Source organism: Oncorhynchus gorbuscha, unplaced genomic scaffold, assembly GCF_021184085.1.
Source record: "Oncorhynchus gorbuscha isolate QuinsamMale2020 ecotype Even-year unplaced genomic scaffold, OgorEven_v1.0 Un_scaffold_3807, whole genome shotgun sequence".
Taxonomy (NCBI): Eukaryota; Metazoa; Chordata; class Actinopteri; order Salmoniformes; family Salmonidae; genus Oncorhynchus; species Oncorhynchus gorbuscha.
In genome coordinates, this window is record NW_025747968.1 from 5,162 (window position 1) to 27,424 (window position 22,263).

The 22,263-nt window shown below is 47.0% G+C and overlaps 1 long non-coding RNA gene and 1 pseudogene across 2 annotated transcripts; both read right to left on the bottom strand.

The window, feature by feature from the left end:
• Positions 1-6,697: 6,697 nt before the first annotated feature.
• On the bottom strand, positions 6,698-18,004 carry LOC124028135. 2 transcript variants are annotated; one of them, XR_006837555.1, is made up of 2 exons: positions 17,994-18,004; positions 6,698-8,880 (listed from the first exon to the last, which is right to left on the bottom strand). It is a non-coding gene; the product is annotated as an uncharacterized LOC124028135 (long non-coding RNA). The 2 variants fall into 2 exon arrangements; XR_006837554.1 differs by having other exon boundaries at positions 17,990-18,004.
• Positions 13,897-15,744, bottom strand: LOC124028134 (annotated as a pseudogene).
• Positions 18,005-22,263: the final 4,259 nt, after the last annotated feature.

Genomic DNA, 22,263 nt, shown 5'->3' on the forward strand with positions numbered 1-22,263 from the left:
GGAGAATGTCCTGTGGGTCCTGCTGCTTGGTCTAATCCGAGGTGAGTGATCGCTGTCGGGTGTTTGGAGAATGTCCTGCTGCTTGGTCTAATCCGAGGTGAGTGATCGCTGTCGGGTGTTTGGAGAATGTCCTGCTGCTTGGTCTAATCCGAGGTGAGTGATCGCTGTCGGGTGTTTGGAGAATGTCCTGCTGCTTGGTCTAATCCGAGGTGAGTGATCGCTGTCGGGTGTTTGGAGAATGTCCTGCTGCTTGGTCTAATCCGAGGTGAGTGATCGCTGTCGGGTGTTTGGAGAATGTCCTGCTGCTTGGTCTAATCCGAGGTGAGTGATCGCTGTCGGGTGTTTGGAGAATGTCCTGCTGCTTGGTCTAATCCGAGGTGAGTGATCGCTGTCGGGTTTTGGAGAATGTCCTGCTGCTTGGTCTAATCCGAGGTGAGTGAGTGATCGCTGTCGGGTGTTTGGAGAATGTCCTGCTGCTTGGTCTAATCCGAGGTGAGTGATCGCTGTCGGGTGTTTGGAGAATGTCCTGCTGCTTGGTCTAATCCGAGGTGAGTGATCGCTGTCGGGTGTTTGGAGAATGTCCTGCTGCTTGGTCTAATCCGAGGTGAGTGATCACTGTCGGGTGTTTGGAGAATGTCCTGCTGCTTGGTCTAATCCGAGGTGAGTGATCGCTGTCCTGATATCCAGAAGCGCTTTTTTTCCGTTAGATACGATTGCAGAAACATGATGAGTTACAAATAACGTGAAAAGCTGAGTTCACCCAGCGCTCAGAGCAGCAGCCTAACAAACAGCCGTCACATCAGATCTGTGTTCATCCATTCAGCCACCGCTGACAGGAGGTAGGACAAAGAGATTCCCAGTCCTGGTCTCCATGACTGCCTGCTCCTTCAACCCCTCCCCCATTACTGATCATCCAGCCACCGCTGACAGGAGGTAGGACAAAGAGATTCCAAGTCCTGGTCTCCATGACTGCCTGCTCCTTCAACCCCTCCCCCATTACTGATCCTCCAGCCACCGCTGGCAGGAGGTAGGACAAAGAGATTCCCAGTCCTGGTCTCCATGACTGCCTGCTCCTTCAACCCCTCCCCCATTACTGATCCTCCAGCCACCGCTGACAGGAGGTAGGACAAAGAGATTCCCAGTCCTGGTCTCCATGACTGCCTGCTCCTTCAACCCCTCCCCCATTACTGATCCTCCAGCCACCGCTGGCAGGAGGTAGGACAAAGAGATTCCCAGTCCTGGTCTCCATGACTGCCTGCTCCTTCAACCCCTCCCCCATTACTGATCCTCCAGCCACCGCTGGCAGGAGGTAGGACAAAGAGATTCCCAGTCCTGGTCTCCATGACTGCCTGCTCCTTCAACCCCTCCCCCATTACTGATCCTGCAGAATCATCGTTATTAGACAACTACATTTACATGTACCAGGAAATTGATCTGTTGAAATGGTGCGGATCACAGACAGACCGAACACATAGACAAAAGTACTGTCCTCCTCCCTCTGGTCCTCCCCCAGGGCCTGTCCTCCTCCCTCTGGTCCTCCCCCAGGGCCTGTCCTCCTCCCTCTGGTCCTCCCCCAGGGCCTGTCCTCCTCCCTCTGGTCCGCCCCCAGGGCCTGTCCTCCTCCCTCTGGTCCGCCCCCAGGGCCTGTCCTCCTCCCTCTGGTCCTCCCCCTCTGGTCCGCCCCCAGGGCCTGTCCTCCTCCCTCTGGTCCTCCCCAGGGCCTGTCCTCCTCCCTCTGGTCCTCCCCCAGGGCCTGTCCTCCTCCCTCCCATGGTCCTCCCCAGGGCCTGTCCTCCTCCCTCTGGTCCTCCCCAGGGCCTGTCCTCCTCCCTCTGGTCCTCCCCCAGGGCCTGTCCTCCTCCCTCTGGTCCTCCCCCAGGGCCTGTCCTCCTCCCTCTGGTCCTCCCCCAGGGCCTGTCCTCCTCCCTCTGGTCCTCCCCCAGGGCCTGTCCTCCCTCTGGTCCATGGTCCACCCCAAGTCAACACCAACACTTTTAGTATTTACATTTACATTTAAGTCATTTAGCAGACGCTCTTATCCAGAGCGACTTACAAATTGGTGCATTCACCTTATGACATCCAGTGGAACAGTCACTTTACAATAGTGCATCTAAATCTTAAAGGGGGGAGAGGGAATACTTATCCTATCCTAGGTATTCCTTAAAGAGGTGGGGTTTCAGGTGTCTCCGGAAGGTGGTGATTGACTCCGCTGTCCTGGCGTCGTGAGGGAGTTTGTTCCACCATTGGGGGGCCAGAGCAGCGAACAGTTTTGACTGGGCTGAGCGGGAGCTGTACTTCCTCAGTGGTAGGGAGGCGAGCAGGCCAGAGGTGGATGAACGCAGTGCCCTTGTTTGGGTGTAGGGCCTGATCAGAGCCTGGAGGTACTGAGGTGCCGTTCCCCTCACAGCTCCGTAGGCAAGCACCATGGTCTTGTAGCGGATGCGAGCTTCGACTGGAAGCCAGTGGAGAGAACGGAGGAGCGGGGTGATGTGAGAGAACTTGGGAAGGTTGAACACCAGACGGGCTGCGGCGTTCTGGATGAGTTGAAGGGGTTTAATGGCACAGGCAGGGAGCCCAGCCAACAGCGAGTTGCAGTAATCCAGACGGGAGATGACAAGTGCCTGGATTAGGACCTGCGCCGCTTCCTGTGTGAGGCAGGGTCGTACTCTGCGGATGTTGTAGAGCATGAACCTACAGGAACGGGCCACCACCTTGATGTTGTTTGAGAACGACAGGGTGTTGTCCAGGATCACACCAAGGTTCTTAGCGCTCTGGGAGGAGGACACAATGGAGTTGTCAACCGTGATGGCGAGATCATGGAACGGGCAAGTCCTTCCCCGGGAGGAAGAGCAGCTCCGTCTTGCCGAGGTTCAGCTTGAGGTGGTGATCCGTCATCCACACTGATATGTCTGCCAGACATGCAGAGATGCGATTCGCCACCTGGTCATCAGAAGGGGGAAAGGAGAAGATTAGTTGTGTGTCGTCTGCATAGCAATGATAGGAGAGACCATGTGAGGTTATGACAGAGCCAAGTGACTTGGTGTATAGCGAGAATAGGAGAGGGCCTAGAACAGAGCCCTGGGGGACACCAGTGGTGAGAGCGCGTGGTGAGGAGACAGATTCTCGCCACGCCACCTGGTAGGAGCGACCTGTCAGGTAGGACGCAATCCAAGCGTGGGCCGCGCCGGAGATGCCCAACTCGGAGAGGGTGGAGAGGAGGATCTGATGGTTCACAGTATCGAAGGCAGCCGATAGATCTAGAAGGATGAGAGCAGAGGAGAGAGAGTTAGCTTTAGCAGTGCGGAGCGCCTCCGTGATACAGAGGAGAGCAGTCTCAGTTGAATGACTAGTCTTGAAACCTGACTGATTTGGATCAAGAAGGTCATTCAGAGAAGATAGCGGGAGAGCTGGCCAAGGACGGCACGTTCAAGAGTTTTGGAGAGAAAAGAAAGAAGGGATACTGGTCTGTAATTGTTGACATCGGAGGGATCGAGTGTAGGTTTTTTCAGAAGGGGTGCAACTCTCGCTCTCTTGAAGACGGAAGGGACGTAGCCAGCGGTCAGTGATGAGTTGATGAGCGAGGTGAGGTAAGGGAGAAGGTCTCCGGAAATGGTCTGGAGAAGAGGGGAGGGGATAGGGTCAAGCGGGCAGGTTGTTGGGCGGCCGGCCGTCACAAGACGCGAGATTTCATCTGGAGAGAGAGGGAGAAAGAGGTCAGAGCACAGGGTAGGGCAGTGTGAGCAGAACCAGCGGTGTCATTTGACTTAGCAAACGAGGATCGGATGTCGTCGACCTTCTTTTCAAAATGGTTGACGAAGTCGTCTGCAGAGAGGGAGGAGGGGGGATTCAGGAGGGAGAAAGGTGGCAAAGAGCTTCCTAGGGTTAGAGGCAGATGCTTGGAATTTAGCGTGGTAGAAAGTGGCTTTAGCAGCAGAGACAGAGGAGGAAAATGTAGAGAGGAGGGAGTGAAAGGATGCCAGGTCCGCAGGGAGGCGAGTTTTCCTCCATTTCCGCTCGGCTGCCCGGAGCCCTGTTCTGTGAGCTCGCAATGAGTCATCGAGCCACGGAGCGGGAGGGGAGGACCGAGCCGGCCTGGAGGAAATGGGACATAGAGAGTCAAAGGATGCAGAGAGGGAGGAGAGGAGGGTTGAGGAGGCAGAATCAGGAGATAGGTTGGAGAAGGTTTGAGCGGAGGGAAGAGGTGATAGGATGGAAGAGGAGAGAGTAGCGGGGGAGAGAGAGCGAAGGTTGGGACGGCGCGATACCATCCGAGTAGGGGCAGTGTGGGAGGTGTTGGATGAGAGCGAGAGGGAAAAGGATACAAGGTAGTGGTCGGAGACTTGGAGGGGAGTTGCAATGAGGTTAGTGGAAGAACAGCATCTAGTAAAGATGAGGTCGAGCGTATTGCCTGCCTTGTGAGTAGGGGGGGAAGGTGAGAGGGTGAGGTCAAAAGAGGAGAGGAGTGGAAAGGAGGCAGAGAGGAATGAGTCAAAGGTAGACGTGGGGAGGTTAAAGTCGCCCAGAACTGTGAGAGGTGAGCCGTCCTCAGGAAAGGAGCTTATCAAGGCATCAAGCTCATTGATGAACTCTCCGAGGGAACCTGGAGGGCGATAAATGATAAGGATGTTAAACTTGAAAGGGCTGGTAACTGTGACAGCATGGAATTCAAAGGAGGCGATAGACAGATGGGTAAGAGGAGAAAGCGAGAATGACCACTTGGGAGAGATGAGGATCCCGGTGCCACCACCCCGCTGACCAGAAGCTCTCGGGGTGTGCGAGAACACGTGGGCGGACGAAGAGAGAGCAGTAGGAGTAGCAGTGTTGTCTGTGGTGATCCATGTTTCCGTTAGTGCCAAGAAGTCGAGGGACTGGAGGGAGGCATAGGCTGAGATGAACTCTGCCTTGTTGACCGCAGATCGGCAATTCCAGAGGCTACCGGAGACCTGGAACTCCACGTGGGTCGTGCGCGCTGGGACCACCAGATTAGGGTGGCCGCGGCCACGCGGTGTGGAGCGTTTGTATGGTCTGTGCAGAGAGGAGAGAACAGGGATAAACAGACACATAGTTAACAGGCTACAGAAGAGGCTACGCTAATGCAAAGGAGATTGGAATGACAAGTGGACTACACGTCTCGAATGTTCAGAAAGTTAAGCTACGTAGCAAGAATCTTATTGACTAAAATGATACAGTACTGCTGAAGTAGGCTAGCTGGCAGTGGGTGCGTTGTTGACACTACACTAATCAAGTCGTTCCGTTGAGTGTAATAGTTTCTACAGTGCTGCTATTCGGGGGCTAGCTGGCTAGCTAGTAGTGTTGTTTACGTTACGTTGCGTTAAAAGAACGACAATAGCTGGCTAGCTAACCTAGAACATCGCTCTAGGCTACACAATTATCTTTGATACAAAGACGGCTATGTAGCTAGCTATGTAGCTAGCTACGATCAAACAAATCAAACCGTTGTACTGTAATGAAATGAAATGAAAATGTGATACTACCTGTGAATGCGACCGGGTTGTTGAGTTCTATTCAGAAGACGTTGGCTAGCTGTTGGCTAGCTAGCAGAGTCTCCTACGTTAAGGACGACAAATAGCTGGCTAGCTAACCTCGGTAAATTAAGATAATCACTCTAAGACTACACACTCTAAACCTAAACAACACAATTATCTTGGAACGAAGATACGAAGACAGCAAAGACAGCTATGTAGCTAGCTAACACTACACTGATCAAGTCGTTCAGTTGAGTGTAATAGTTTTCCCAGTGCAGCTAATCAGTGGACGTTAGCTAGCTGGCTAGTGAAGACTACGTTAGGACGGCGAAATACGATAGTTACGCAATTATCTTTGATACAAAGATGGCTATGTAGCTAGCTGAGAAGAAATTGCTAAGATTAGACAAATCAAACCGTTGTGCTATAATGAAATATAATGAAATGTAAAAAGTTATACTACCTGCGGGAGCGAAGCGCCGATGCGACCACTCGCTCCAAACCGGAAGCAGAACATAGTATGTCAGCTGAGACATGTACAGTACATGTAACGGTCTGAGTGGCTGACAAGGGGATGCTACTCTTCAAGAACCAATACAATCAAATGAAGACATCAGGGTCTAAACATTGACGACGAAGCACCTGGGAGAATAGGCTGCGTTTATACCAGGCAGAGCTATTCTGATCCCTCACCCAATTATTGGCAAAAGATCTGATCCGATTGGTCAAAAGACAAATTAGTGAGGGGAAAAAAACCAGAATTGAACTGCCTGTGTAAAAGCACAGCCTTAGAGACATTGTTTACCTTTTGTAGAACATATTCTTTGATCCCATAAACATCTGCTTCAAAACACGACAGGTGAATACAGTCGGTCAGAAAGCAAACACAGCAACATGACTCTGAAACATACCAGACGGGTGGAGTAATGATGGTCAATGACTCTGAAACATACCAGACGGGTGGAGTAAGGATGGTCAATGACTGAAACATACCAGACGGGTGGAGTAAGGATGGTCAATGACTCTGAAACATACCAGACGGGTGGCGTAAGGATGGTCAATGACTCTGAAACATACCAGACGGGTGGAGTAAGGATGGTCAATGACTCTGAAACATACCAGACTGGTGGAGTAAGGATGGTCAATGACTCTGAAACATACCAGACGGGTGGAGTAAGGATGGTCAATGACTCTGAAACATACCAGACGGGTGGAGTAAGGATGGTCAGCTTGTATTTTATTACAAAATAGAGCAGTTATTTGGGAGAGTAAGGAGAGCGTGTAAACATACATTATTCATACAAAGACAAAGAAAAGCAAGAGATAATATACAGCTTCAACACAAATATATGAATATACATAGGAAACAGCAACAGAATCCTCCATTTTGCTTTCATTGCAGCCTCATGGTTTTAAACGTGGGTAACTGTGAATACTTGACTGTTAGTGGAGAGAGAACTGTGAATATAGTCTCATCAGCCAGACTACTATGACTATACTGTAACAAATACATTCTATGTTTTTACCTTTTTCTTTTCTAGGAGATAAAATGTTGAAACAATTACAGTATTTATTTCTGGCTCGACTGAAATCAGACAGGGAGCCTTTAATAACCGATTGAAAAAAGTACAATGATTAAATCAACAAAGAAGCAGAGCCAGAATGTTTGACCTTTACCTGGATATCTACATTGATTAACCAATCAAGGAGGAAGGACCAGAAGTCTGACAGGCTCTCAACTCTGAGCTCCATAACCAAAGTTATTTGTGATTACATTACTGATGCTCATTGGTCAGTCTTAGGACATTACTGATGCTCATTGGTCAGTCTTAGGACATTACTGATGCTCATTGGTCAGTTTTAGGAGTCGTCCAAAATGGCGCCATATTCCCTTTACAGCACCCTACTTCTGGTCCCTAGTGCACTTTAAAGGGAAAAGGGTGCCATTTGGGATGAATGGACCCGGGTTATTCCCTATGGATTATGGTAAAAAGTAGGTCACTATATAGGGAATATGGTGCCATTTGGGATGAATGGACCCGGGTTATTCCCTATGGATTTGGGTAAAAAGTAAGTCACTGTATAGGAATTATGTTGCGATTTGGGACGTAGACTGAGTTATGACTGAGAATTAATATAGACGTCACTATTAAGATACCTGGAATAAGGTCTGTTCACTGGCTGCTGCCCACACTAGAAAAATGACCAATCTCACACAGGGTAAAAAAGGAACAGTCAGCCACCTTAATGCCTCCCTGTACAGATAAGATACCTGTGAAGACGTCGTCTTCTTCAATAATGCTTTTCTTTCTGAAGCCAGACACACATTTATACACAGGGGCGAATCTTTGGTTTTAGAAGTTGGGGAGGACATATCAAAAACAAAATGTATCCAGTCAGATAAACACTCCAAACAGCCTACCCAACCTCGGAGGCGTCCGCATGGTCCTAAAGCACACTGTGGCCTCGTTTAGTATCACGTTCCAATGATAAAACTGGGGGGGAGGGGCACAAAAATACAATTTCCAAATGTGGGGGGGACATGTCCCACCCTGTTCCCAGTGAAAGTTGCGCCCCTGTTTATACACGCCTTTCATTAACACTTAATTAAATAGTCATTTTAACAGATATTCTTTGTCTGTATGTCCAGACACAAAGCATCATCAACATGTTACAGACCACAACACAGTTAGCGTCTGGTTTAACACAGCAGAGCTTGCTGATGCGTCGGTGTGGTTCAACAACAACAACAATTAAAATGGAGAGATTCTACCCGAACGTCTCCAATAACAACACAAATGTTAATTTTCTATTGCAAAACATTTTGCTACGGTGTGCCCTAATGAACACTAAAAAGGTCCAGTTCAATAGTGAGACAGCTGGACTGTCCTAGTGAGGGCCCTAGAGGTGAGTGAGAACCGCATCCCAAATGGCACCCTATCTTGGACCCGGGCCTACAGGGCCCAATGTAGGGAACAGGGTGCCATTTGGAATGCAATGGACATGTTTATGCAGTCAGGCCAGGTGCACTACACTACTGGTGCACTACACTACTGGTGCACTACACTACTGGTGCACTACACTACTGGTGCACTACACTACTGGTGCACTACACTACTGGTGCACTACACTACTGCAGCTATGAACAGTTTCTACCTCTCTTTTTAAGTGGGGAAGGAAGGAAGTGGTGAGCTGTTATTATCAGACACTCTGTAGCCTGTTAGCTCTGACATGATTGCAGAACCTGACTGACACACACTTGCAGAAGGATTTTCATTGCAGAGAAATATGGACAAATCATAGGCAAATAGAAGCAGAGAATTTGCATGCGAATTTCACAAAACGGATCTAACCTGATCTGCAGGTGGAGAAAGAGGAACACACACACACACACCTCTCCCCTCTTCAGTTTGGTGTACACACACTTCTCTCTGCTCTAAACGTCCTGCTGTAACCAGTGTTTGATAATGGCCACAAGGTCCTATGCTTCCATCTGTCTGCTTTACGACCCTCCTAACGCTGGTTAACCAATCAGCATCAGGCTGGGAGAGTTAAGGCTAAACTCTCAACGCTGGTTAACCAACAGCATCAGGCTGGAAGAGTTAAGGCTAAACTCTCAACGCTGGTTAACCAATCAGCATCAGGCTGGAAGAGTTAAGGCTAAACTCTCAACGCTGGTTAACCAATCAGCATCAGGCTGGGAGAGTTAAGGCTAAACTCTCAACGCTGGTTAACCAATCAGCATCAGGCTGGGAGAGTTAACCTCTCAATGGTTAACAGCATCAGGCTGGGAGAGTTCAAGGCTAAACTCTCAACGCTGGTTAACCAACAGCATCAGGCTGGAAGAGTTAAGGCTAAACTCTCAACGCTGGTTAACCAACAGCATCAGGCTGGGAGAGTTAAGGCTAAACTCTCAACGCTGGTTAACCAATCAGCATCAGGCTGGGAGAGTTAAGGCTAAACTCTCAACGCTGGTTAACCAATCAGCATCAGGCTGGGAGAGTTAAGGCTAAACTCTCAACGCTGGTTAACCAACAGCATCAGGCTGGGAGAGTTAAGGCTAAACTCTCAACGCTGGTTAACCAACAGCATCAGGCTGGAAGAGTTCAGGCTAAACTCTCAACACTGGGTAAACAGAGGAGCATCAGGCTGGCCCACAGTCCACTTTATTACAGGAAATGACAAGAGGTTAACCAAACACCAACAGACAAATTAGGTTAAACTTTGTCACAGTAATGAACCAATGTGCATCATGTCACAGTAATGAACGTGTGTACCATGACACTGATAATGTGAGGAAAATGTCAGTTAAAATGTGAAACAGAACTGGTGCTGATGTAACAATGAACATCACTGGAAGATCTATACTCTGACAGGTAAACAGGCTCTCCTCCCAAGATGCTATTAGGAAATGACAAGGCTCTGAGTCAAAATGCCAACAGACAAATACTTTGTCAGTCACAATGTTGTTATATGTCACAGTAATGAACGTGGCTCTATGTCACTGATAATGCTAGGAAAATGTCTTAAAATGCTGAAACAGAACTGGTGTTGATGATGAACTAACTAGATGATCTATAGCTGACAGGTAGCAGGCTCTAGTCAAGATGCTATAGCTAGCAGGCTCTAGTAAAGATGCTATAGCTACCAGGCTCTAGTCACAATGTTGTTATAGGTAGCGGGCTCTAGTCAAGATGCTATATGCTATAGCTAGCAGGCTCTAGTCAAGATGCTATAGCTAGCAGGCTCTAGTCAAGATGCTATAGCTAGCAGGCTCTAGTCAAGATGCTATAGCTAGCAGGCTCTAGTCAAGATGCTATAGCTAGCAGGCTCTAGTCAAGATGCTATAGCTGGCATGCTCTAGTCAAGATGCTATAGCTAGCAGGCTCTAGTCACAATGTTGTTATAGGTAGCGGGCTCTAGTCAAGATGCTATAGCTAGCAGGCTCTAGTCAAGATGCTATAGCTAGCAGGCTCTAGTCAAGATGCTATAGCTAGCAGGCTCTAGTCACAATGTTGTTATAGGTAGCAGGCTCTAGTCAAGATGCTATAGCTGGCATGCTCTAGTCAAGATGCTATAGCTAGCAGGCTCTAGTCACAATGTTACAGGCAGCAGGCTCCAGTCACAATGTTATAGGGAGCAGTCTAGTCAAGATGCTATACACTACTGTTCAAAAGTTTAATGGAATATCTACATAGGCGTACAGAGACCCATTATCAGCAACTATCACTCCTGTGTTCCAATGGCGCGTTTTGTTAACTAATTCAGGTTTATACATTTAAAAAAAGTCTAATTGATCATTAGAAAAGCCTTTTGCAATTATGTTAGCACAGCTAAAAACTGTTGTCCTGATTAAAGAAGCAATAAAACTGGCCTTCTAGACTAGTTGAGTATCTGGAGCATCTGCACTTGTGGGTTCGATTACAGGCTCAAAATGGCCGGAAACAAAGGACTTTCTTCTGAAACTCGTCAGTCTATTCTTGTTCTGAGAAATGAAACAATGGCTCTTCATGAAGGCCATGCGAGAAATTGCCAAGAAACTGAAGATCTCGTACTATGCTGTGTACTACTCCCTTCACAGAACAGTGCAAACTGGCACTAACCAGAATAGAAAGAGGAATGGGAGGCCCCGGTGCACAACTGAGCAAGGGGACAAGTACATTAGAGTGTCTAGTTTGAGAAACAGATGCCTCACACGTCCTCAACTGGCAGCTTCATTAAATAGTACCCGCAAAACACCAGTCTCAACATCAACAGTGAAGAGGCGACTCCAGGATGCTGGCCTTCTAGGCAGAGTTGCAAAGAAAAAGCCATATCTCAGACTGGCCAATAAAAATAAAAGATTAAGATTGGGAAAATAACAGACACTGGACAGAGGAAGATTTGAAAAAAGTGTTATGGACAGACTAATCTAAGTTTGAGGTGTTCGGATCACAAAGAACATTCATGAAACGCAGAAAAAATGAAAAGATGCTGGAGGAGTGCTTGACGCCATCTGTCAAGCATGGTGGAGGCAATGTGATGTTTTGGTGGTGGTAAAGTGGGAGATTTGTACAGGGTAAAAGGGATCTTGAAGAAGGAAGGCGATCACTCCATTTCTCAACGCCATGTCATACCCTGTGGACAGCACTTAATTGGAGCCAATTTCCTCCTACAACAGGACAGTGACCTAAAGCACAGCTCCAAACTATGCAAGAACTATTTAGGGAAGAAGCAGTCAGCTGGTATTCTATCTATAATGGAATGGCCAGCGCAGTCACCAGATCTCTACCCTATTGAGCTGTTCTGGGAGAAGCTTGACCGTATGGTACGTAAGAAGTGCCCATCAAGCCAATCCAATTTATGGGAGGTGCTTCAGGAAACATGGGGTTACCTCAACAAATTGACAACTAAAAGGCCTAAGGTCTGCAAGGCTGAAATTGCTGCAAATGGAGGATTCTTTGACAAAAGCAAAAGGACACTATTTTTTCAATTAAAATCAGTATTTATAACCTTGACTATATTTCCTATTAATTTTGCAACTCATTTCAGGTATGTTTTCATGGAAAACAAGGACATTTCTAAGTGACCACAAACTTTTGAACAGTAGTGTAGCTAGCAGGCTCTAGTCACAATGTTGTAGCTAGCAGGCTCTAGTCACAATGTTGTAGCTAGCAGGCTCTAGTCACAATGTTGTGGCTAGCAGGCTCTAGTCACAATGTTGTAGCTAGCAGGCTCTAGGCACAATGTTGTAGCTAGCAGGCTCTAGGCACAATGTTGTAGCTAGCAGGCTCTAGTCACAATGTTGTAGCTAGCAGGCTCTAGGCACAATGTTGTAGCTAGCAGGCTCTAGTCACAATGTTGTAGCTAGCAGGCTCTAGTCACAATGTTGTAGCTAGCAGGCTCTAGTCACAATGTTGTAGCTAGCAGGCTCTAGTCACAATGTTGTAGCTAGCAGGCTCTAGTCACAATGTTGTAGCTAGCAGGCTCTAGTCACAATGTTGTAGCTAGCAGGCTCTAGTCACAATGTTGTAGCTAGCAGGCTCTAGTCACAATGTTGTAGCTAGCAGGCTCTAGTCACAATGTTGTAGCTAGCAGGCTCTAGGCACAATGTTATAGCTGGCAGGCTCTAGTCACGATGTTGTAGCTAGCAGGCTCTAGGCACAATGTTGTAGCTAGCAGGCTCTAGGCACAATGTTATAGCTGGCAGGCTCTAGTCACGATGTTATAGCTGGCAGGCTCTAGTCACGATGTTATAGGTAGCAGGCTGTAGTCACAATGTTATAGGTAGCAGGCTCTAGTAAAGATTCTCTACCAGGCTCTAGCATGGAAAAAGCCTCATCACAGCTGGTGGAGTGATACACACAACACAAGCCTTTTATTGTGACAGACAGGCAGCCAGGTCCCCATCACCGCGGTAACAGTAGCTCTCTGTTCCGGCCAGACCACTTGATTACACCAACACAGTTCCACTTAACAGGCAGAGAGGAGAACAGAACAAGAGAGGAGCTACATCATATGAAATGGCACAGATTATCAAGGAAGAAAAGCACTTATTATTATTATGACACAAGTAAAGGGAATGAATAGCACTGGACAGAGGCTTAATAAAGTCATGTTGTTTATCAAAATGTTATTTTGGGTCTCTCCTAAATTCACGAGTTCACACACTTGTACTGCTCTTCCATGCGAGTTCTCTCAGTATACAGACAGACAGACAGTAGCTGTAATGTGGTGTGTGTGAGGGAGAAGTTAGCAAGCTGTTCTGTATGTAATAGATGGAGTTTCTATTCATTCAGAAGGAGCCAGTGTCCTACAGACTGTCTTCCCCTTTCTCCCTGAAGCAGGATCCCAGTCCACAGATCCCAGTCTATTTACATTTAATTCACAGTCCACAGAGAGAGGTGCTGTACCACAACCCTTCTATCCCAGTCCACAGATCGCAGTTCACAGATCCCATGTCCACAGATCCCATGTCCACAGATCCCAGTCCACATGACTAAGTCCAGATGTTTGTATTCTCACAGGAAAGACAAAGGGAGCAGTTTCTTCTACTATTTAATTCAACACGTCATTCACACCACCAGAGGAGGTGCTGTACTACAACTATAACCTTTCTATCGAGACTAGACAGAGTACAGTTTCATCCACAATATTAGTTTGTTGTTGTATCAACACGTCATCCACAGGAGGTACTGCTACTGCACTGTGATCCATATCCACCCAGTATAGACTGTACATCTCTGTCATAATATGGGCCTTTATAGAGTAGTTTCATCCACAGTAGTAATTCATTAATTCCTTTATCAACTCAAGGAGGTACTGCTACTGCACTGTGATCCATATCCACCCAGTATAGACTGTACATCTCTGTCATAATATGGGCAGCCTCATGTAAGCCATCCAGTCTATACAACTCAACACGTCTCTGTTGTGATGTGGGGCTTTATAGAGTTGACTTTAGACAGTACTGAATCTATCCATCTGTACTCATCCATATCAACTCAACACGTCGTCCACAGCCTCATGTAAGCCATCCAGTCTATACGTCTCTGTTGTGATGTGGGGCTTTATAGAGTTGACTTTATACAGTACTGAATCTATCCATCTGTACTCATCCATATCCACTCAGTACTGAATCTATCCATCTGTACTCATCCATATCCACTCAGTACTGAATCTATCCATCTGTACTCATCCATATCCACTCAGTATAGAATCTATCCATCTGTACTCATCCATATCCACTCAGTATAGAATCTATCCATCTGTACTCATCCATATCCACTCGGTATAGAATCTATCCATCTGTACTCATCCACATCCATCTGTACTCATCCATATCCACTCAGTATAGAATCTATCCATCTGTACTCATCCATATCCATCTGTACTCATCCATATCCACTCAGTATAGAATCTATCCATCTGTATTAATCCACACTCATCCGCTCCATATATGGTTTGAGCTTGTACGACTCGTTTCATACACGGATCTCATCATCCTCGTCCTCCAAGAAGGAAGAAAACTTTCCCAGCTCCTCTTCCTCAGGTGGTGCGCTGAAAGTGGCGCTGTTCATATCTCCCCCGTGGAGCTGCCCGGATGGTTTCTCCTGTTCCACGTGGGCGGAGCCAGAGGTGGAGCTGGACACAGAACAGGTATCTAATCGGTGCTGCAGGTGTTTAGGGCGGGGCTCTGGGGTGTAGGGTGCACCCTCGTCCTCTCCCACCTCAGGTTCTACAGAGCTGGTTGGACTCACAGGTACAGGGACCGCCTCCTCCTGCAGCTGCAGTAGCTCAGCTTCTGGTTCCTCTTCTTCTCCCTCCTCCTCTCCTCCCACCTCCCTCCCCAGGAGTAGTGTAGGAGAGGCCCGTCCCTCACTGCTCTTCCCCTCCTCGTATCCCAGATCATCATCCTCCTTCTCCATCACCCCCAGGATGTCCCCCAACATGGAGGGCCCCAGGTCGATGTGAAACGACATGACCGACACCGCGTGCTTCATCCCCCTCCGTAGTACCCGCGGCTGGGGCTTGGCAGGTCAGTCAGCTCCCCAAAGCTCCTCTCATCCAGCTCCAGAGATCGGGCCCCAGTAGCGGCCCCATTAGACGACCTGGTACCTCCACCTCCATCCTGCTCATTCAGTTGTTTCAGTGGACTGGACGAGAGGCTCTTAGGCACCCTGTGTCCTCCATCAACATGGTCACCGTTTTCATCATTGAGGAAGGGGAGAGACATGGCGTTCTTCACCAAGGTGGGCGAGCCACCGGGTGGCGCCAGCGAGCAGTCTCTCTGGTCCACTCTGGTGACGGACTGGGAGCGTTTGCTGCTGCGGAAGGTTCTGGATAAAAGCCCTGGGCGGGGGGAGTGGGGAGGGGCCTGGGGTTCGGCCTGGTGGGGGGCCTCTCCGGAGTGGGTGGAGAGGAAAGAGGTGTCCCCGAAGGCGTCCCCGCTGCGACCCACGTGCATGGTGTGGCGGAAGTCCCCCAGGGGAGCGCTGATCATCTCCCGGGTCAGGTCCATCCGGGAGCGGCGCTGTTTGGTCTGGGACGAACCAGATACCAGCTGTTTTAGGATGGGCATGGTTGCTGGTGGAGGTCACACACCTCGGACACTCACAGAGTCTGTCACACAGACGCACACAGTCAGTCAGTCAGTCAGTCAGTAGCCCACAAGGACAGATCTCTCTCTTTTGAAAGTCTTCAAGGTAGATCTGTGTCACACTCATTGCAGTCCCCAGAAACAATAACACATGTCTTCAGTTCCAGGGTGGCTCAATCTGAAAAGAAAGGAGGGGAAAACAACATTAGATATATATGATCATGACAAGACATTGTTTCATACCATGTCATCGTATCATTGCTCTGAAACAAGTGTGGATAACAACGTGTTTTTGATCAAAACAAACTCTGATTTGACACCACTTTATAATGGACCAGTGGTCCAGTCCGGTCTCCTGATGCATCCTAAACACACCTCTATAATGGACCAGTGGTCCAGTCCAGTCTCCTGATGCATCCTAAACTCCCTTTATAATGGACCAGTGGTCCAGTCCAGTCTCCTGATGCATCCTAAACTCCCCTCTATAATGGACCAGTGGTCCAGTCCAGTCTCCTGATGCCAGAGAGAGATCCCTCCGGGTCAGTCAGACAGAAAGGAACACAAACAAAGACAGTTCACTCAGTAATCCTGATAGCCGTGCTGCAGTGGAACAGAACCCATCCGGGAGGATAGTTTAGGCTACTAACTTGTTCATCTGTAGTTTAACCTTCATTTTGCAATGAAATAACAAATGTAAACAGCAGTACATATCCCAGATCGTACCTTTAAAAGAACAGCAGTACATATCCCAGATCGTACCTTTAAAAGAACAGCAGTCTTCATCCTATATTGTGCCTTTAACATTATTTATTGCAGTGAAATGTCCAATCGAACAAGAGCCGTACCGATCTCAGATTTGATGTTTAAAAGAACGTTTCACAGCCACCACAAAATGTAAACTCACATTAAACCAATAACCGACTTTAATCTAAGAGGCTAAAACATCCGTCTAATTACAGGAAGCATAAGCATTCATGGTTCAACCCTGGAATGATAACTAATACCGCTCTGGCATCTAAATTTGACATGACGTGGCCCTAATGGCACCCAGGTCCTTAGATAGGGCCCTGGTCTAAAGTAGTGCACTATGGCACCCTATTCCATACATAGTGCACTACTTTTGACCATTGGGCTCTGCACAAAATAAGTGTACTATTATAGGGTATATTTGGGGCACATCCATGGGTTTTTTAAAGTCCATTGAAAATGACATTGAACTGTAGGGGAGTACACTGCCACCATGCAGACCACAGTACTATATGAACACAGAAAGGGCCAAACTGTTAAACCCCAGACCACAGAAAGGGCCAAACTGTTAAACCCCAGACCACAGTACTATATGAACACAGAAAGGGCCAAACTGTTAAACCCCAGACCACAGAAAGGGCCAAACTGTTAAACCCCAGACCACAGTACTATATGAACACAGAAAGGGCCAAACTGTTAAACCCCAGACCACAGTACTACATGAACACAGAAAGGGCCAAACTGTTAAACCCCAGACCACAGAAAGGGCCAAACTGTTAAACCCCAGACCACAGTACTATATGAACACAGAAAGGGCCAAACTGTTAAACCCCAGACCACAGAAAGGGCCAAACTGTTAAACCCCAGACCACAGTACTATATGAACACAGAAAGGGCCAAACTGTTAAACCCCAGACCACAGTACTATATGAACACAGAAAGGGCCAAACTGTTAAACCCCAGACCACAGTACTAAGAACACAGAAAGCCAAACTGTTAAACCCCAGACCACAGTACTATATGAACACAGAAAGGGCCAAACTGTTAAACCCCAGACCACAGTACTATATGAACACAGAAAGGGCCAAACTGTTAAACCCCAGACCAGGACTATATGAACACAGAAAGGGCCAAACTGTTAAACCCCAGACCAGGACTATATGAACCCAGAAAGGAGCCAAACTGTTAAACCCCAGACCAGGTACTATATGAACACAGAAAGGGCCAAACTGTTAAACCCCAGACCATTATATGAACAATAGAAAGGGCCAAACTTTTATCCAAAGCGACCACAGTCATGTGTGAACACAGAAAGGGCCAAACTACCCTGGCGTTAAAGCGCCTCTACCAACTGACTATATGAACCCAGAGAGAAAGAGCCAAACTGTTAAACCCCAGACCAGGACTATATGAACCCAGAGAGAAAGAGCCAAACTGTTGCCAACGGTCTTCTAATAGTACTTAATGGTGGAAGAAGATAAATGTTCTATTTTGACTTTGAAAATGTCCTCGTCATCGTTGTAGACACAACAGTAGCATAATGTAGTGTAAACAGTGAAACACAGCCTCGGCCGGAGGGGAAACAAAACATCCCTACTTTTACTTTAAAACATGAAACTGTTCTTGTCATCTTTTTATTTTTATTTATTTTTTTAACTCTGTTTATTAAGTTTTAAACACACACACACACACAAACACAACACAAAGCAATATAAATAATATACTCAACTAGAAAACAAAAAATACAAAGAAAAAATAGCTTTAAAGATACTATACTTTAGACAAGTTAAACACACCAGGCAGAAGGCTACAGAGGTTAAAGGGCAATCGGTAGTACAGGGACAGAGCAAACACCTCACCATTGTTCCTGTAAACCAGGGGTGTCAAAGTCAAATGGACGGAGGGCCAAATAAAAAATTTAGCTACAAGCCGAGGGCCGGACTGTTCGAATGTTCATTGAAAATTTTTTAAATGACGCATATAGTCTAGTGAACCTAATTGAACCTACTGAAAACCTAACAAATATATTCCAATATGATCAGATAAATAAAGCAATATTTTCTTATGGCTCTGTCAGTAATCTTTAATTTTCAACAGACACAAAAGACAAATTTCCTTTATATAAAAATCCCCATAACATGAACATTAAATGAAAGAAACCGGTATTCAAGGCACCATCAGTAGCCTATATTTTCTATTTTAGCAAAAGTGGGCTAAATTTACTTCAAAGAAAAAAACAATAATAGCAATTTTCTATCATCCACTCAACTGAAATATTTTTAAAATATAATTGGATTGAAATACAATAAAATAAAGTGCAAAAATCTATTAATCAAAAACAACACTTTGTTTAAGGAGAAGTAACATGCAGTGAAAACAAATATTAAACTTTAACTTTTAAACTTGAACTGAGTAAAAACTCTAAATATGTGATTGCACAGTAATGTTCACTTGTTTGAGGTTGAGGGTGATACTTGGTGGTGTCCCATCTTTTCCACAAGTTCATCAATGTTCGGGGTAAGGCTCTGAGCTGAGGAAATCCTCAGAATTGAGTGGAGGTGTTCAGCAGTAAGTCGACTTCTGTGTGATGTTTTGTTCAAGTTCATCAAAGAAAACAGTTGTTCACACAGGTATGTGCTGCCAAACATAGACAACGTTTGAGCAGCCTGGATGCGCAGCTGGGGCATTGTGTCGGGGAGGAAACGGGCGAACTCCGCAGCACCCACTGCCGCATATTTTGCCCTCAGTGCATCATTGCATTGGAGGTCAATCAACTCCATTTGGAGGTTTGGTGGTGAGCTTTCCACGTCAACAGCAAATGGGTTACCGAGCAGTTCCAACCTGCTTTTTTGTGCTTCAAAGTCAGCAAATCGGCGTCGAAAGTCAGCGGCAAGCATACCTATTTTATCAGCCAACTGTGCGCTCGGGAACGCACTGGTAGAGAGCTTCTCTTTCATGGTCTGGCAGCTGGGAAAGTGGCTCAAATTTTCTTTCCGCATCTGCGTCTCCCACAGAGTCAGTTTGGTTTTAAATGCCTTCACTGTACTGTACATATCAGAGATGACACGATCCCGACCCTGCAGCTGCAAGTTCATTGCATTCAGATGACTCGTAATGTCACACAGAAAAGCCATTTCACACAGAAACATTTCGTCTCGGAGTTGTGTTGTGTCTTTCCCTTTGCTGTCCAAGAACAGACAAATCTCCTCACGAAGCTCGAAACATCTTTGAAGCACCTTTCCCTGGCTTAGCCATCGCACCTCTGTGTGATAAGGCAAATCACCATGCTCCGTTTCTAACTCCGTCAGAAATGCCTTGAACTGGCGGTGATTCAAACCTTTGGCTCTGATAAAGTTAACTGTGCGCGTGATGATGCTCATTACATGCTCCATTTTCAAGGCTTTACCGCACAACGCTTCCTGGTGTATGATACAATGATAAGCTGTCAGCTCACCTGTCACGTTTTCCTCTTGCATCTTTTCCCGTATCTTCTCCACCAGTCCGCTCCTGTGTCCACACATCGCAGGTGCTCCGTCGGTTGTCAAACCCACGAGTTTTTCCCAAGGCAGCTCCATCTCATTTACACATCTTGACACCTCTTCATACAAATCATGCCCCGTAGTTGTGCCATGCATAGGACGTAAAGCCAAAAACTCCTCTGTCACGCTTAGGCTGGAGTCCACTCCGCGGATGAAAATTGACAACTGGGCAATGTCAGAAATGTCGGTGCTCTCATCCACAGCCAAGGAATATGCAATGAAATCTTTTCCCTTTTTCACAAGCTGCTCTTTTAGATTGATGGACAACTGGTCTACTCTCTCGGCAATGGTGTTTCTGCTCAGACTCACATTTAAAAAGAGTTGCCTTTTTTCTGGGCAAACTTCGTCACAAACTTTAATCATGCAGTTTTTGATGAAATCCCCCTCCGTAAATGGCCGGGCTGATTTAGCGATCTCTTCTGCCAAAATAAAACTGGCCTTGACAGCAGCCTGGCCTTGTGATTTGGCTTTTTTGAACAGAGCCTGTCGAGATTTGAGGCCTCGTTTTAATTCCTCTGCCTTTTGTAGCCTTTGTTCCATGTCCATATTCTTGTTTTTGTCCGCGTGTTTCGTTTCATAATGTCGTCTCAGATTATACTCTTTCAGTACCGCCACACTTTCTCCACACAGAAGACACACAGGTTTTCCAGCTACCTCCGTGAACAAATACTCCGACTCCCACCTTGTTTGAAACCCCCGGTTCTCAGTGTCCACCTTCCGTTTTGCCATTTTTGATGGGTATCTGAAAGTTAATTTTACTGTGATGCTGACAACTGCTGTGCCAATAAATATTGAAATGAAGCAGCCTACTGCTCGGTGCGTCACCGTTGCATTGTGGGAAATGTAGTATTGGTGCGTGTAAAAGATCTGCGGGCTGCCGGCTTGCTGCGGTCTGCGGGCCGGTTCTAATAACAAATCAAGATCATCCCAGGGGCCGTAAAAAACCTTCTCGCGGGCCGGATGTGGCCCGCGGGCCTTGACTCTGACATATGTGCTGTAAACAGTCAAGGGATAAGGGTGGAGAAATGCAACCACTCACAGACAGTCATGGCCACAGACCGACCATCAACTGGGATACAATGCTTTAAAAAAACAAACAAAATAGAATGATTGTTTATGTAGGGGTGAACAAAATGTAAAAATAAGTGGGAAAAACAAGCTCACACTTCAGTCTCTGCCCGGGCAAGATGAACAAGGCAAACACTATAGTGATGTAACCAGTGAAAAACAGCCTTGACCAGAGGGAACAGACCAGATCAGGCTGATATAGAGGCCATGCTGCTTATAGGGAACAGACCAGATCAGGCTGATATAGAGGCCATGCTGCTTATAGGGAACAGACCAGATCAGGCTGATATAGAGGCCATGCTGTTTATAGGGAACAGACCAGATCAGGCTGATATAGAGGCCATGCTGTTTATAGGGAACAGACCAGATCAGGCTGATATAGAGGCCATGCTGTTTATAGGGAACAGACCAGATCAGGCTGATATAGAGGCCATGCTGCTTATAGGGAACAGACCAGATCAGGCTGATAGAGGCCATGCTGTTTATAGGGAACAGACCAGATCAGGCTGATATAGAGGCCATGCTGTTTATAGGGAACAGACCAGGTCAGGCTGATATAGAGGCCATGCTGTTTATAGGGAACAGACCAGGTCAGGCTGATATAGAGGCCATGCTGTTTATAGGGAACAGACCAGGTCAGGCCGATATAGAGGCCATGCTGTTTATAGGGAACAGACCAGATCAGGCTGATATAGAGGCCATGCTGTTTATAGGGAACAGACCAGATCAGGCTGATATAGAGGCCATGCTGCTTATAGGGAACAGACCAGATCAGGCTGATATAGAGGCCATGCTGCTTAGAGGGAACAGACCAGATCAGGCTGATATAGAGGCCATGCTGCTTATAGGGAACAGACCAGATCAGGCTGATATAGAGGCCATGCTGCTTATAGGGAACAGACCAGATCAGGCTGATATAGAGGCCATGCTGTTTATAGGGAACAGACCAGATCAGGCTGATATAGAGGCCATGCTGTTTATAGGGAACAGACCAGATCAGGCTGATATAGAGGCCATGCTGTTTAGAGGGAACAGACCAGATCAGGCTGATATAGAGGCTATGCTGCTTATAGGGAACAGACCAGATCAGGCTGATATAGAGGCCATGCTGTTTATAGGGAACAGACCAGATCAGGCTGATATAGAGGCCATGCTGCTTATAGGGAACAGACCAGATCAGGCTGATATAGAGACCATTCTGCTTATAGTGAACAGACCAGATCAGGCTGATATAGAGGCCATGCTGTTTATAGGGAACAGACCAGATCAGGCTGATATAGAGGCCATGCTGCTTATAGGGAACAGACCAGATCAGGCTGATATAGAGGCCATGCTGCTTATAGGG